The 13,334-nt window shown below is 46.6% G+C and overlaps 1 pseudogene; it reads right to left on the minus strand.

Moving 5' to 3' along the window:
* The window catches only part of LOC109904543 (60 kDa lysophospholipase-like), a 30,543-nt pseudogene extending 18,797 nt beyond the window's left edge, over nucleotides 1–11,746 (minus strand).
* Nucleotides 11,747–13,334: the final 1,588 nt, after the last annotated feature.

The raw sequence follows: 13,334 nt of genomic DNA on the forward strand, positions 1-13,334 counted from the left end.
GGGGGTCTTTGTCTTGGATGTTTTGTTTACTTTACAAAGGCAGTGAGACTTGGTTCTGTTTACATTAGAGAGGAACAGGCCGAGGTTAAAGAAAGGAAAAGACTGAGACAAGCCTAGTCTACTTTATGAAGACAGTCTATTTGGCCTTCTGGTTCAGCAGCAGGGTGCCCAAACCAGTTCCAAAGCGTGAGGTGTGAATTATGGACGTGTGGTGGAGGGGGATGGATTAGCTCATTTTAGAGGGGAAGGGGGAGACGCCCTGGGAAGTTTTGTTGTTTCTTCTGCTCAGTGTGACACTGTATGGGGAGTTACTAATTTGAGGATGTTCTGAAGGGTGGTTGTTAGATGTGTGGAGGGGGGATGACTAGTTAGATCTCTGCGACGCTTTAAAAAAGGGATGGGTTCATGTCTTAGCGAGACCCCATGTTCTAATTATAGGGTCAGTTGCTCCTGGCCTCCCATGAATATTAATGACTCCTCTAACCATGTTGTCCTAGCACCCTAATAAGATAGTGTGCCTCTGCTAAGCAGCTGTGAAAAGATTTTCAATTTAATCTCCCTTTTTAAGACACGGGACGGGACACGGTCACCCCCCCCCCACATTACCATAAGACAGCTAGAAACACGGATGGGGGGTGCACATCATCCCCTAGTTGGGGGTTCAATAGAACAGCAGGGGAATAGCAAGTTCACCCCTCAGCACCTAACCAGGGGCCTAAAGACACCACCCTAATTAGCCCTGGCTCCACACACAATACTCAAACATATGTTGTTGATAATCTTAAAGCGATTGTGCCGCTGGAAACAATATTAAAATCACCAATTATTCATTTATCTCCTGGTGTAGCCAACAGTGTGGCAGGGAAACAGGTATTAGCATACCGAGGGTAGGTTGCTGCCCAGTGGCCTAACCTGCTGATGAGGAGCAGAGTATTGGGAAGGGAGAGGAGCAAACAGGAGTCTGAGGTAAAGGCTTCCCACAGAGAATTTCACTACCACTTTTCACTCGCAGCTTTTCAATAAATCAATAAACCAATTTCCTACTGCACACACTTCAAAATTCAAGTAATGTTAGGATATAATGATATCAGCTTCGCCAATTTTATTTCAAGTCCACTGCACATGCTCACTGCAAAGTGCAAACAAAGTATTTCAGGCATTAGGGACATTTATTAGCAATGTTTAGTGACAGCTAGTTTGTGTTAATCAAACTGTGCTGCCACACAAAGGAACATGATGATGGTAATAATGAAAAAGAACCTCACAGAAGCAAGGAGGAAAGAGGATGATTGAATCAACTACTGAACTTAATGAGACTGATTTTTAGGGACGGAAGGTGATGTCCTATGAATCCCCTGTGAGGCTGTTGAAGTGATCAGGGGGTGAGGAACAAAGGGCTAGGGAGGTGACACATGGCAGTTCTCCAAACAGACACTACCATGATCCAAGCAGGCACAGTGCCAGCAGCCCCTCCACACACATGCACATGCACATGCGCACACACAAACAGCCTCGCTCAGACTAGCTTGAAAAATACTGTGCTTGTGTAGTCCTCTTATCAGTCCCCTATAACCCAGCCCCATCCTGCCAGCCTTTATCTGTGGTCCAGAGCTGCTCTGAGTGGGTTTGAGGTTGAGGGGCTGAGCCCTGCATGTGTATCTGTATGGATTAGCGTGCAGGCAGACAGGGGCGCCCCCAATGGCCCCAACACTGCAGGCCAAGAGAGAAGAGGGGGCTGCTGGGAGGGATTTGACCCAAGGCTCCTTGGTCTGGACTCAGCCTCCATCTGGAGGGGCGATAGTGGGCACCCCTTGGACCCGACCTGCCAGGACCCCATTCAGCAGAGGGCCCTCTCGCTGCTCCTGAACACACAGACCCAGACTACAAGGATGAAACACACTTAACACAGATTAGTCTCACTCCCTGCAAGCGTGACACAAGCAACCCCTCGCAGGCCTATTCGCTCCCCGACAGCAGAAAGCTCCTGGGGTTGCTTGGGGTATTACAGAAACATTGTGATAACTCCACTGTGCTGCACTGTTTTTAGTTAGACATGAACCAATGAGATTACCTCTCTCTCTAGAGGGAGCGAAACAAATTATCTGAAGAGATGGAATAAGGGCATAAGGTCAGGCAGCCGTGAAAACCACTACAGACATGCTGCTTCACAATTCCCTGCAGGTGTGTGCTCGTAGGATCACTCCCTGATAGATTCAAACACAGACACGACTGAGCAGCAAACTGTTCCTGCCAGGCACGTTTTGACACCAGGTGGGACGAATACAGAGGAATCAAACCACTCTCAGACACACAGCATAGCGTAGCGCAGGCATACAGTATGCTACCAGTACTACAGGACCCTTTTGATAGTTCATCAGCGTGGTGTGTCAGCACCCTGTCAAAACAACACAGAGTTTTAGAGCGACATGTTCCCAGGCATGCAGGGAATAGAAACGTGTGATATTATAGCCTGTAGATCTACTGCTATGGAGGAGCCATACTGAACTGATTTTGGGGGAGGATCTCAACCTTTATCCTGACATGATATGCTGTACACGACAATGTGTTTTTTCAAGGAACCTTTTAGAAAGCCTTGTAGATTGAAAAAGCCTTGAAATCTGGCAATGTCTTATCTTTGAATTTGACTGTCAAAATAAGCAGCTCAAATTAAGCAACAGTTGACACCCTGTTGTAAATCAGGGGTAAGAACTTTCAGCTATCTCCCTCTCCAAATTCACACAGGAATGTGCCTTTGTTTCACAGCCATTTCCCACCGAAACTCTAACACATTCTAAAAGGTTATAAAGGAAATACTGTAACTAGAAAAGTATATACACTACATGTACAAAGTGTCAATCCTTGACGTTGTGTATGAAATATGAAAAAATATGAAAGCGTTTTTGTTAAGAGAGGGATGTGATCTTAGAAACTATAAGAGGAAATTGTTTCTATAACTTTGTACAACTGAGTAGTCACCGCACCTTGAGTGAAGTCAGAGAGCGTGTCAGCGTCACAAACTGACCCTTTTGAATGAACTGCATAAAATGGTGGGTTAAGAATTAACATATCAGACCAGAGAGGCGTGTAGCTGCAGCTCACGTCCAAAGTGGTTTGAACTCTGAAATCTCAACACGAGGTAGAGAATAACGTCACCTCCCGGAAAATCACTGGTACGGCTGATTAGCTGTCCTAAGTAGAATATCTAGAAAAGTGAATTTAAGTGGGATGTACAAAGTGTCAATCCTTGACGTTGTGTATGAAATATGAAAAAATATGAAAGCGTTTTTGTTAAGAGAGGGATGTGATCTTAGAAACTATAAGAGGAAATTGTTTCTATAACTTTGTACAACTGAGTAGTCACCGCACCTTGAGTGAAGTCAGAGAGCGTGTCAGCGTCACAAACTGACCCTTTTGAATGAACTGCATAAAATGGTGGGTTAAGAATTAACATATCAGACCAGAGAGGCGTGTAGCTGCAGCTCACGTCCAAAGTGGTTTGAACTCTGAAATCTCAACACGAGGTAGAGAATAACGTCACCTCCCGGAAAATCACTGGTACGGCTGATTAGCTGTCCTAAGTAGAATATCTAGAAAAGTGAATTTAAGTGGGACCATTCTACTACTCTTCTCAAAACATCGTATTACGGAACTCTCATCACCCAATGGGAACCATCGACACGGCTGGCTAGCCTATCTTCAAAGAGGCAGCTTCAGGAGTGAATGGAAAGTAGAATAAACTGTCGTTTTGTTCAGGACTACACGACAAATCACCGGATACCGGACGACGGAAGAGAACAACAGTAGAAGAGACGGGTGATGACCCCTTTTGGACAATCAGAGCCTTACAAGCGTGCCGCGGAAAGGCCTAACACCCTTTCTAAGAAGATCTAGTTCCGACAGCGATACACAGCAATTTCTTACTCCAAATGGGTGGCGGTTTGTGTGAAAAGTATATGATTACTGTGAGAGTAGTTTCTAAAAATGTACCAACGATAAGTGTCTCTTTCTTTCTCTTTCTCCCTCCCTCTCCATCTCTATTGTGTCAGTCCGCTAGGGACCTGTTTCTAATGTATTAAGTCTGTATGCTTATCCTGTGTTATCATTTAGTTAGCTAGTAAACCAATTTGTGTAGTACTGAATCATAAGTAAGGCTGGATTGTTTTGCAGATGCAGGAGGTTACAACTGTTCAGAATGATGATATGATACAAGGTTATGATTAATACGTTGACTGTTTTATGGATGTGATAGGCAAAGACCTTTAGAGTTTAATTCGGGAGATGGCAATTCTTTTAAACAACCGCTCTCATGGTGCCCCAAATCCTAATGAGTTAATTGTTACATGATTCATTTAATCAGGTAACAATTAAATATATTTAGTTGATTAGATAAATATCAGTCATCAGATGAATGAAAATAAAGTCACAACAATAAAAGAGACTCCTGTGTAAAGAAATGATAAGGGCGTAAACATTTATGTATCGGTAGTAGAGGTAGGTAGAGGTTCAGATATTTCTATAAGAGTAGATAGAACTACTATTAGCCTAGTCTGTTCCACTTTTATTATCTGTATCGAACTCAGTCAAATAGCACAAGGCTACATTAGTCTAAATCTACAATGATGAGCTGTTGCATGGAGGTCAAACATTTCTCTTTTCACAGTTTGAATGATTGTACACTGTACGAAGATTGTAAAATAAAGTAAAACATCTCGACATTTAACTAGCCAATATATTAATAACAGCAAAGGCAAAGTAAAAAGAATAAACAGAAATAGGGATAGAAGGCTGCGGAGGAGCCCTGGAGAGGAGTGAGGTGAAGGGAGAGGTGGAGCCAGGAGAGAGGTGGAGTGCATGGGTGACTTACGGCAGGACCAGGGTGTTCTCCTGTGGGCCACTCGTGCTGTAGTATTCGTACATATGGGACTGCAGAGCATACTCCTGATCATGGAGGATGGGAAGCTTTCGCAGGGCCTTCACAAGCGCATTAGGCTCTGGGGACAGCACTGTGTATGAGAGACAGAGAGAGACTTGAGTTGAGAAGGTGACGTTACCATTAGAGTATGGAGCAACAAATCAGTCAGTGTTCAGGAAGGGTGAGCTCAACAACAGCCTATATAGATCTGAGTCTGATGTTTATTTTGTAAAGAGGGGGCTCTGACATAGCCTAGGGACCTTGGGTTGGAGAGTGTAGCAATATGGTAGAGTCTATGGCCGGGAAGATACCAGTATCGCGATATTCGTTAGTATCGTGGCAAGGAAACAAAACACGAAGTAGATGTAACTTCTTTAGGAAAACAGCCCTAATGTTGGAAACAAACATCATGTCACCCAGTGTCACATTTATTTATCTTCCGAGCTATAGCACTAAATATTTTACATACAGCAGGTTTTTAAAAGGACCAAATCATGAAGACTACTTCGTGTTTGCATTTTTGCCATAGGAAGAAAATATGGCAATACTGGTATCGTCCCATTCTGTTATTGTCCAGGCCCTAGTAGAGTTTACTTTCTTGTTAATTAGGCAAGTCAAACAGAAAGACTACCTCAAGAGCATTTTTGCAATAACGCAAATAAAGAAATAAAATGTGTAAGTAATCAAGTCTTTTCAGGGGGCATTATCAGGTTTACCATTCTCAGTTTATCATGCCTTGTGTTATACTCAACCCTAGTGGCAAACCTGAGAATCATCTCGATATGAAAAGTAGGCTGTGTTAGAAAATGACTTTTTTTAAATACTTTTTTTATTTCACCTTTATTTAACCAGGTAGGCTAGTTGAGAACGAGTTCTCATTTGCAACTGCGACCTGGCCAAGATAAAGCATAGCAATTCGACACATACAACAACACAGAGTTACACATGGAATAAACAAAACATACAGTCAATAATACAGTAGAACAAAAGAAAACAAAAAGTCTATATACAGTGAGTGCAAATGAGGTAATATAAGGGAGTTAAGGCAATAAATAGGCCATGGTGGCGAAGTATATACAATATAGCAATTAAACACAGGAATGGTAGATGTGCAGAAGATGAATGTGCATGTAGAGATACTGGGGTGCAAAGGAGCAAGATAAATAAATAAATACAGTATGGGTATGAGGTAGGTAGATAGATGGGCTGTTTACAGGTGGGCTATGTACAGGTGCAGTGATCTGTGAGCTACATTAGTCTAATCATTCATGTATTGTGAAATAACTTATATAACTCATCATAGGACAACAGCCCACCAGAATATGCTAATGTAATAAACCAGGGACAGACCCCGGGTCTTCAATGGTAAATTAGTTAGTGCCTTTCCCAATAAATGTGGGAGAAGGATGCGTGCAGCGTGGTATGCTGGCACGTGACTGCTAATGCATTTCAATGGGAGAGGTGAGGCAGGGCAGCTGAGAGGCGTGAAACCTGAGTCAAGCCACTGGAATGAGACGGCTGACTAAAAGTGGACCGCCAGCCACTGTGGACCACTAGCCACTGGTTAGATGTAAAGATTGCATAAAGACAAAACCTTAGACTTCCAAACTGAGCCTTTGGAATAGTGTTTTTATACAGTAGGCCCTATACCTAGAAACTATGGTCACATGAATTATGGTGTAGTGTTTACTGTTTACTCCAAGTACCACCAACATCAGTGGATGCTGAATGAAATGAGAAGGGCTGGTCAGCCTAGAGCAGGGCTCCCCAACTGGTGGCCTGCAGGAGATTTATTTGGCCCCCCAAGTTTTCTTAGAAAATAGAGGGATATACAGTATGTGATCACATACAAATGTAAGGAGGGTTAGAAATGTTTTAGTCAAATATATCATTTTGGGCATCTTGCGGCCAATTTGCAGTCTTCAAATTCTTTGTAATTATGTTTCGGCCCCCTCACCATCCGCTCAAGAATAAAATCATCCTGAGGCTGAATCTAGTTGATGATCCCTGGCGTAGACATACCCTTCATCAGACATTTTATCCAAAGTGCTTAACAGTAAAATTGTGTACATGCCCCAAAAACAATGCTTAACAGGTGTGCCTTGTTAAAGAAAATTTGGGGAAATTATGTGGATAAATTGAAGCGACATTTCAAGACATCAGGAAGTTAAAGCTTGGTCACAAATGGGTCTTCCAAATGGACAATGACCCCAAGCATACTTCCAAAGTTGTGGCAAAATGACTTAAGGACAACAAAGTCAAGGTATTGGAGTGGCCATCACAAAGCCCTGACCTCAATCCCATTGATTTGTGGGCAGACCTGAAAAGGCGTGTGCGAGTAAGGAGGCCTACAAACCTGACTCAGTTACCCCAGCTCTGTCAGGAGAAATAGGCCAAAATTCACCCAACTTATTGTGGAAAGCTTGTGGAAGGCTACCCAAAACGTTTGACCTGAGTTAAACAATTTAAAGGCAATGCTACCAAATACTAATTGATTGTATGTAAACTTCTAACCCACTGGGAATGTGATGAAAGAAATAACAGCTGAAAGAAATAATTCTCTCTACTATTATTCTGACATTTCACATTCTTAAAATAAAGTGGTGATCCTAACTGACCTAATACAGGGAATTTTTATTAGGATTAAATGTCAGGAATTGTGAAAAACAAAGTTTAAATGTAATTGGTTAAAGTGTATGTAAACTTCTGACTATATATATATAGAGAGAGAGAGAGAGACTCCCTATAAAGAAGAGAAGACACAATTCAATTCAGAGGGCTTTATTGGCGTGGGAAACATGTTTACATTGCAAAAGCAAATTAAACAGATCATAAATAAAAGTGAAATAAGCTATATAAATGAACAGTAAACATTACACTCATATTTTGGCTATATAGTTTTGTAGTGATGTGCAAATAGTTAAAGTACAAAAGGGAAAATAAATAGACATAAATATGAGTTGCATTTACAATGGTGTTTGTTCATTACTGGTTTCCCTTTTCTTGAGGCAACAGGTCACAAATCTTGCTGCTGTGAGGCACTGTAACGCGGTGAGTGACTGGTTGCCGGGAAGTCAGGCAGAGGAGAGCAGAGATCGGTGATAACAGGAGAACTTTAATATACACCCTGACCCAAAGGCACAGGCGAGGCAGCACAAAGCACAACCACGGCAACATGAACCGGATTAAACAAAACAAACAAACCTAGGTTTGAAACAAACCTAGCGCAAGCCAGCCAGTAGCGTAACACCCTACACAAAGAACAATTCCACACACAGACATGGGGGAAACAGAGGGTAATATACATTTAGTCTGGTGAGGGAATGTGAACCAGGTGTGCGGGAAAACAAGACAAAACAAATGGAAAATGAAAGGTGGATCAGCGATGGCTAGAAGAACGGTGACGTCGACCGCCGAACGCCGCCCGAACAAGGAGAGGGACCGACTTCAGTGGAAGTCGTGACAGTACCCCCCTTGACGCACGGCTCCAGCAGTGCGCTGACACCGGCCTCGGGGACGACCCAGAGGGCGAGGTGCAGGGCGATCCGGATGAAGATGGTGGAACTCCCGCAGCATAGAAGGGTCCAAAACATCCTCCACTGGGACCCAGCATCTCTCCTCCGGACCGTACCCCTCCCAGGCCCTCGCCCGATGCCTCGATTCCAGTATGGAGTACGCCGGGGCCCCCTCGATGTCCAAAAGGACCGAACCGCACCTCAAACTCCTGGAGCGGGCAAGCCATCACTGGCCTGAGGAGAGACACATGGGAATGAGGGGTTAATACGGTAATCGGGAGGAAGCTGTAACCGGTAACTAACCTCGTTCAGTCTCCTCTGGACTTTAATTGGCCCCCGAAACCGTGGCCCCAGCTTCCGGTAGGGCAGGCGGAGGGACAGATTTCGAGAGCCAGAACACCGGGGCCTCACTGCGGTGATGGTCTGCGCTGGCCTTCTGGAGCAGCACGGCCCGCTGGAGATGAACATGGGTGGCGTCCCAGGTCTCCTCCACGCGCCTGAACCAATCGTCCACCGCAGGAGCCTCGGTCTGACTCTGATGCCAATACTGGTATCCCAGTATGCACTGGAAGGGCGAGAGGTTAGTGGAGGAGTGGCGGAGCGAGTTCTAAGCCATCTCGGCCCAGGGCACGAACGCCGCCCACTCCCCGGCCGGTCCTGGCAATAAGACCGCAGAAACCTACCCACATCCTGGTTCACTCTCTCCACCTGCCCATTACTCTCGGGGTGAAAATCCGAGGTAAGGCTGATCGAGACCCCCCAGACGTTCCATGAACGCCCTCCAGACCCTCGAAGTGAACTGGGGACCCCGATCAGACACTAGTGCCGGAAGACGTGTGTAAACAAGGCCTCCGCAGTCTGTAGGGCCGTAGGGACACCGGGCAGAGGGAGGAGACGGCAGGACTTGTAAAAACGGTCCACAACAACCAGGATTGTGGTGTTACCCTGTGAGGGAGGAAGATCGGTGAGGAAATCGACCGACAGATGCGACCAAGGCCGTTGTGGAACGAGTAAGGGGTGTAGCTTACCTCTGGGCAGGTGCCTAGGAGCTTTACACTGGGTGCACACCGAGCAGGAGGAAACATAAACCCTCACGTCCTTAGCCAAGGCGGACCACCAGTACTTCCCTCTCAGACAGCGTACTGCCCGATGCCTGGACGACCAGAGGAGGGTGATGTGTGGGCCCGATAGATCAACCGTTCACGGACAGCAGACGGAACGTACAGATGCCCAGCGGGACACTGGAGTGGAGAAGGCTCTGCACGTAACGCCCGCTCAATGTCCACGTCCAGCTCCCAAACTACCAGCGCCACCAGACAGGAGTCCGGGAGTGTGGGGGTAGGATCCATGGGCCGCTCCTCTGTGTCATACAGCCGGGACAATGAGTCTGCCTTAACATTCTGGGAACCTGGTCTGAAAGAAAAGGTGAAAACAAAACGGGAATAAAACATGGCCCACATTACCTGACGAGGATTCAGTCTCCTCGCTGCCTGAATGTACTCCAGGTTGAGGTAGTCAGTCCAAATGAGAAAAGGGTGTTGAGCCCACTCAAGCCAATGTCTCCAAGCCTTCAACACCTTCACCACAGCCGACAGCTCCCGGTCCCTCACATCATAGTTTCGCTCCCCCGGGCTGAGCTTCTTTGAAAAGAAGGCACAGGGGCGGAGCTTCGGTGGCATACCCGAGCGCTGAGAGAGCACGGCTCCTATCCCATCCTCAGACGCGTCCACCTCCACCGTGAACGCCAAAGGGGGATCCGGTTGCGCCAGCACGGGAGCCGAGGTAAACAGAGCCCTTAGGTGACCAAAAGCCTGTTCGCCTCAACCGACCACTGCAAACGCACCAGGCCCCCCTTCAGCAGTGAGGTAATGGGATAACCCCCGGATAAACCTCCGGTAGTAATTGGCAAACCCTAAAAAACACTGCACCTCCTTTACCGTGGTGGGAGTCGGCCAATTACGCATGGCTGAAATGCGGTCACTCTCTATCTCCACCCCTGAGGTGGAAATGTGGTATCCTAGGAAGGAGACGGACTGCTGGAAGAACAGGCATTTCTCAGCCTTGACATACAGGTCATGCTCCAACAGTCGACCAAGCACCCTGCACACCAAGGACACATGCTCGGCGCATGCAACGGAGCATATCAGCATGTCATCGATATACACCACTACATGCTGCCCGTGCAGGTCCCTGAAAATCTAGTCCACAAAGGCTTGGAAGACTGACGGAGCATTCATCAACCCGTACGGCATGACGAGGTACTCATAATGCCCTGAGGTGGTACTGAACACGGTCTTCCACTCGTCTCCCTCCCGGATACGCACCAGGTTGTAAGCGCTCCTGAGATCTAATTTAGTAAAGAAGCGCGCCCTGTGCATTGACTCAATCGCTGTGGCTATGAGCGGTAGCGGGTAACTATACCTCACAGTGATCTGGTTAAGGGCTCGATAGTCAATGCACGGGCGCAGACCTCCCTCCTTCTTCTTCACAAAAAATAAACTTGAAGAGGCGAAGTGGAGGACCGTATGTACCCCTGAAGCAGAGATTCAGAGACATATGTCTCCATAGCTGCCGTTTCCGCCTGTGCCATGGGATACACGTGACTCCTGGGAAGTGTGGCATCTACCTGAAGGTTTATCGCACAATCCCCCCGACGATTGTGCAAAAAAAAAATCTGAATATTCAGGGGAAATGCGCACGGTGGAGACCTGGTCTGGACTTTCCACCGTAGTAGCACCAATGGAAACCATCAAACACCTCCCCGTGCACTCTTGCGACCACCCCGTGAGAGCCCTCCGTTGCCATGAAACAGTGGGGTCATGACAGGCTAACCAGGGAAGGCCTAGCACCACGGGAAACGCAGGAGAGTCAGTGAGGAAGAGACTGATTCTCTCCCTGTTACCCCCCTGTTTCACCATGACCAAAGGAGTGGTGGCCTCCCTGATAAAGCCGGACCCTAATGGTCGACTGTCCAACACATGAACTGGAAAGGGCCTAACCACCGGAACAATGGGGATCCATAAACTATGGGCGAATGCTCTGTCGATAAAATTCCCTGCCGCGCCTGAATCGACGAGCGCCTTATGGGAATATGGGCAAAACTCAGGGAAGTTGGCTTGCAAAAACAGGTGGGCAACAGAGGGCTCTGGGTGAGAATGGTGCAAGCTCACCTGGGATGACGCCAGAACACTCTTCCTTCTGCCTCAACCCCCAGTGGACCAACCCGACACCAACCGGCAGTGTGCCCTCTGCGGCCACAGATGGTGCACGTGAAGGCCCCCCCTCCGGCCTCCCTGAGCGCAGCACCCCTCAGCTCCATAGGCACCGGAGCGGTGGTGCTGGGAGATGGAACCGACAGTGCCGAGTCTGAACGTCCGCAGGTGACCAGCAGGTTATCCAGCCGGATGGACAGGTCCACCAGCTGGTCAAAGGTGAGGGTGGTGTCCCTGCAGGCCAACTCCCGATGGACATCCTCGCGCAAGCTGCAGCGATAGTGGTTGATCAGGGCCCTGTCATTCCATCCCGCTCCGGTGGCCAGGTCCCGGAAGTCCAGGGTGAACTCCTGTGCGCTCCTCGTCCCCTGCCTCAAGACGTAGAATAGCCATTTAATTAATTTTGGGTCAGTCACAGTGGTCAGGTATTCTGCCACTGTGTACTCTGTTTAGAGCATTCTAGTTTGTTCTGTTTTTTTTTGTTAATTCTTTTCAATATTTTAAGTAATGATTTTTTTGTTTTCAAATGATTTGGGTCTAATTGTGTTGCTGTCTTGGGGCTCTATGTTTGTGTTTTTGAACAGAGCCCCAGGTCCACCATACTTAGAAGCCTCAACTCCAGGTTCATCTCTCTGTAGGTGATAGCATTGATTCCCAAAATGGATTCCCAAGGTTTGGGAATCACTTCCTTTTAGGTGGTTGTAGAATTTAACACAACCAACTTTCCACTCTGGAGAATCCCTGTGAGATTAGGGGACATGACACAGTATCAGAGATATGTGGCTCATTAAATGAATCAAATGGATGCTGATTTAATTCTCAAGCGAGTGCCATTTATTTGACTTACTGTGAAATAACCTTTGATGAATCAAAAGGATAATTTTATGAGGTCTATATATTGTATCTATTCATAGTATGATTTTACATTCCTTTAAATGAGAAAGATGTATTGATGAAGATCTTTGTTATTACACAACTGTCCTTTCTCAACTTATGTAATAATATAAAAAAGAAATGCTCAACTCCATTGCTATGCAAATACAATGCAATTGTCACATGTTAATACAATGGTTCTACCACAGGAAATACACAGTTACTATACTGGTATAGCTAATTATTGAACTTCCATTGTTGTGCTATTCCTTCCTCCATAAGGTGATACACAGAAGCCACCGACAACTAAATGCAGAAGCCACTGACTGCCACGAAGCATGGACTACACAGGTACCAAGTCCAGCAGCATAAGGGCCTGCTCCGTAGCCTGGAGTTGGCACATAGATACTGTATGAGGGGGATCGAGCAGCAGCAGAGACAGTACTAAAGGGCATTGGGGAAACAGAGGCCTGGCTGCTGTCCTTCGTCCCAGAGTTCCAGAGCAAAGACTCCCTGCAGCTCCATTCTTCCTGCCCTCAGGGAGCACCAGGGCCCAGATGACCACATCTGTGGATGGGAGGAGTAACACAAAGGAACCTCAACTCGGCATGAGATTGGCCTTGGACCACTGTGCCGGTACTGAGACTAACATGGTATGCTACTTGGGAAACCTTGAAGTTTGCAGATATAAGACACAGACACATGGCCATCATCCAGACGATGGAACCCTTCAGGAAATGGCAACACATGATCTTTGTCATCTACAAGTCATCCAGACACCAACGGCCTCAACCAACGGCCTTAACTGCACGGCAAGCGGGA

This window comes from Oncorhynchus kisutch, linkage group LG14 (assembly GCF_002021735.2).
Source record: "Oncorhynchus kisutch isolate 150728-3 linkage group LG14, Okis_V2, whole genome shotgun sequence".
NCBI lineage: Eukaryota > Metazoa > Chordata > Actinopteri > Salmoniformes > Salmonidae > Oncorhynchus > Oncorhynchus kisutch.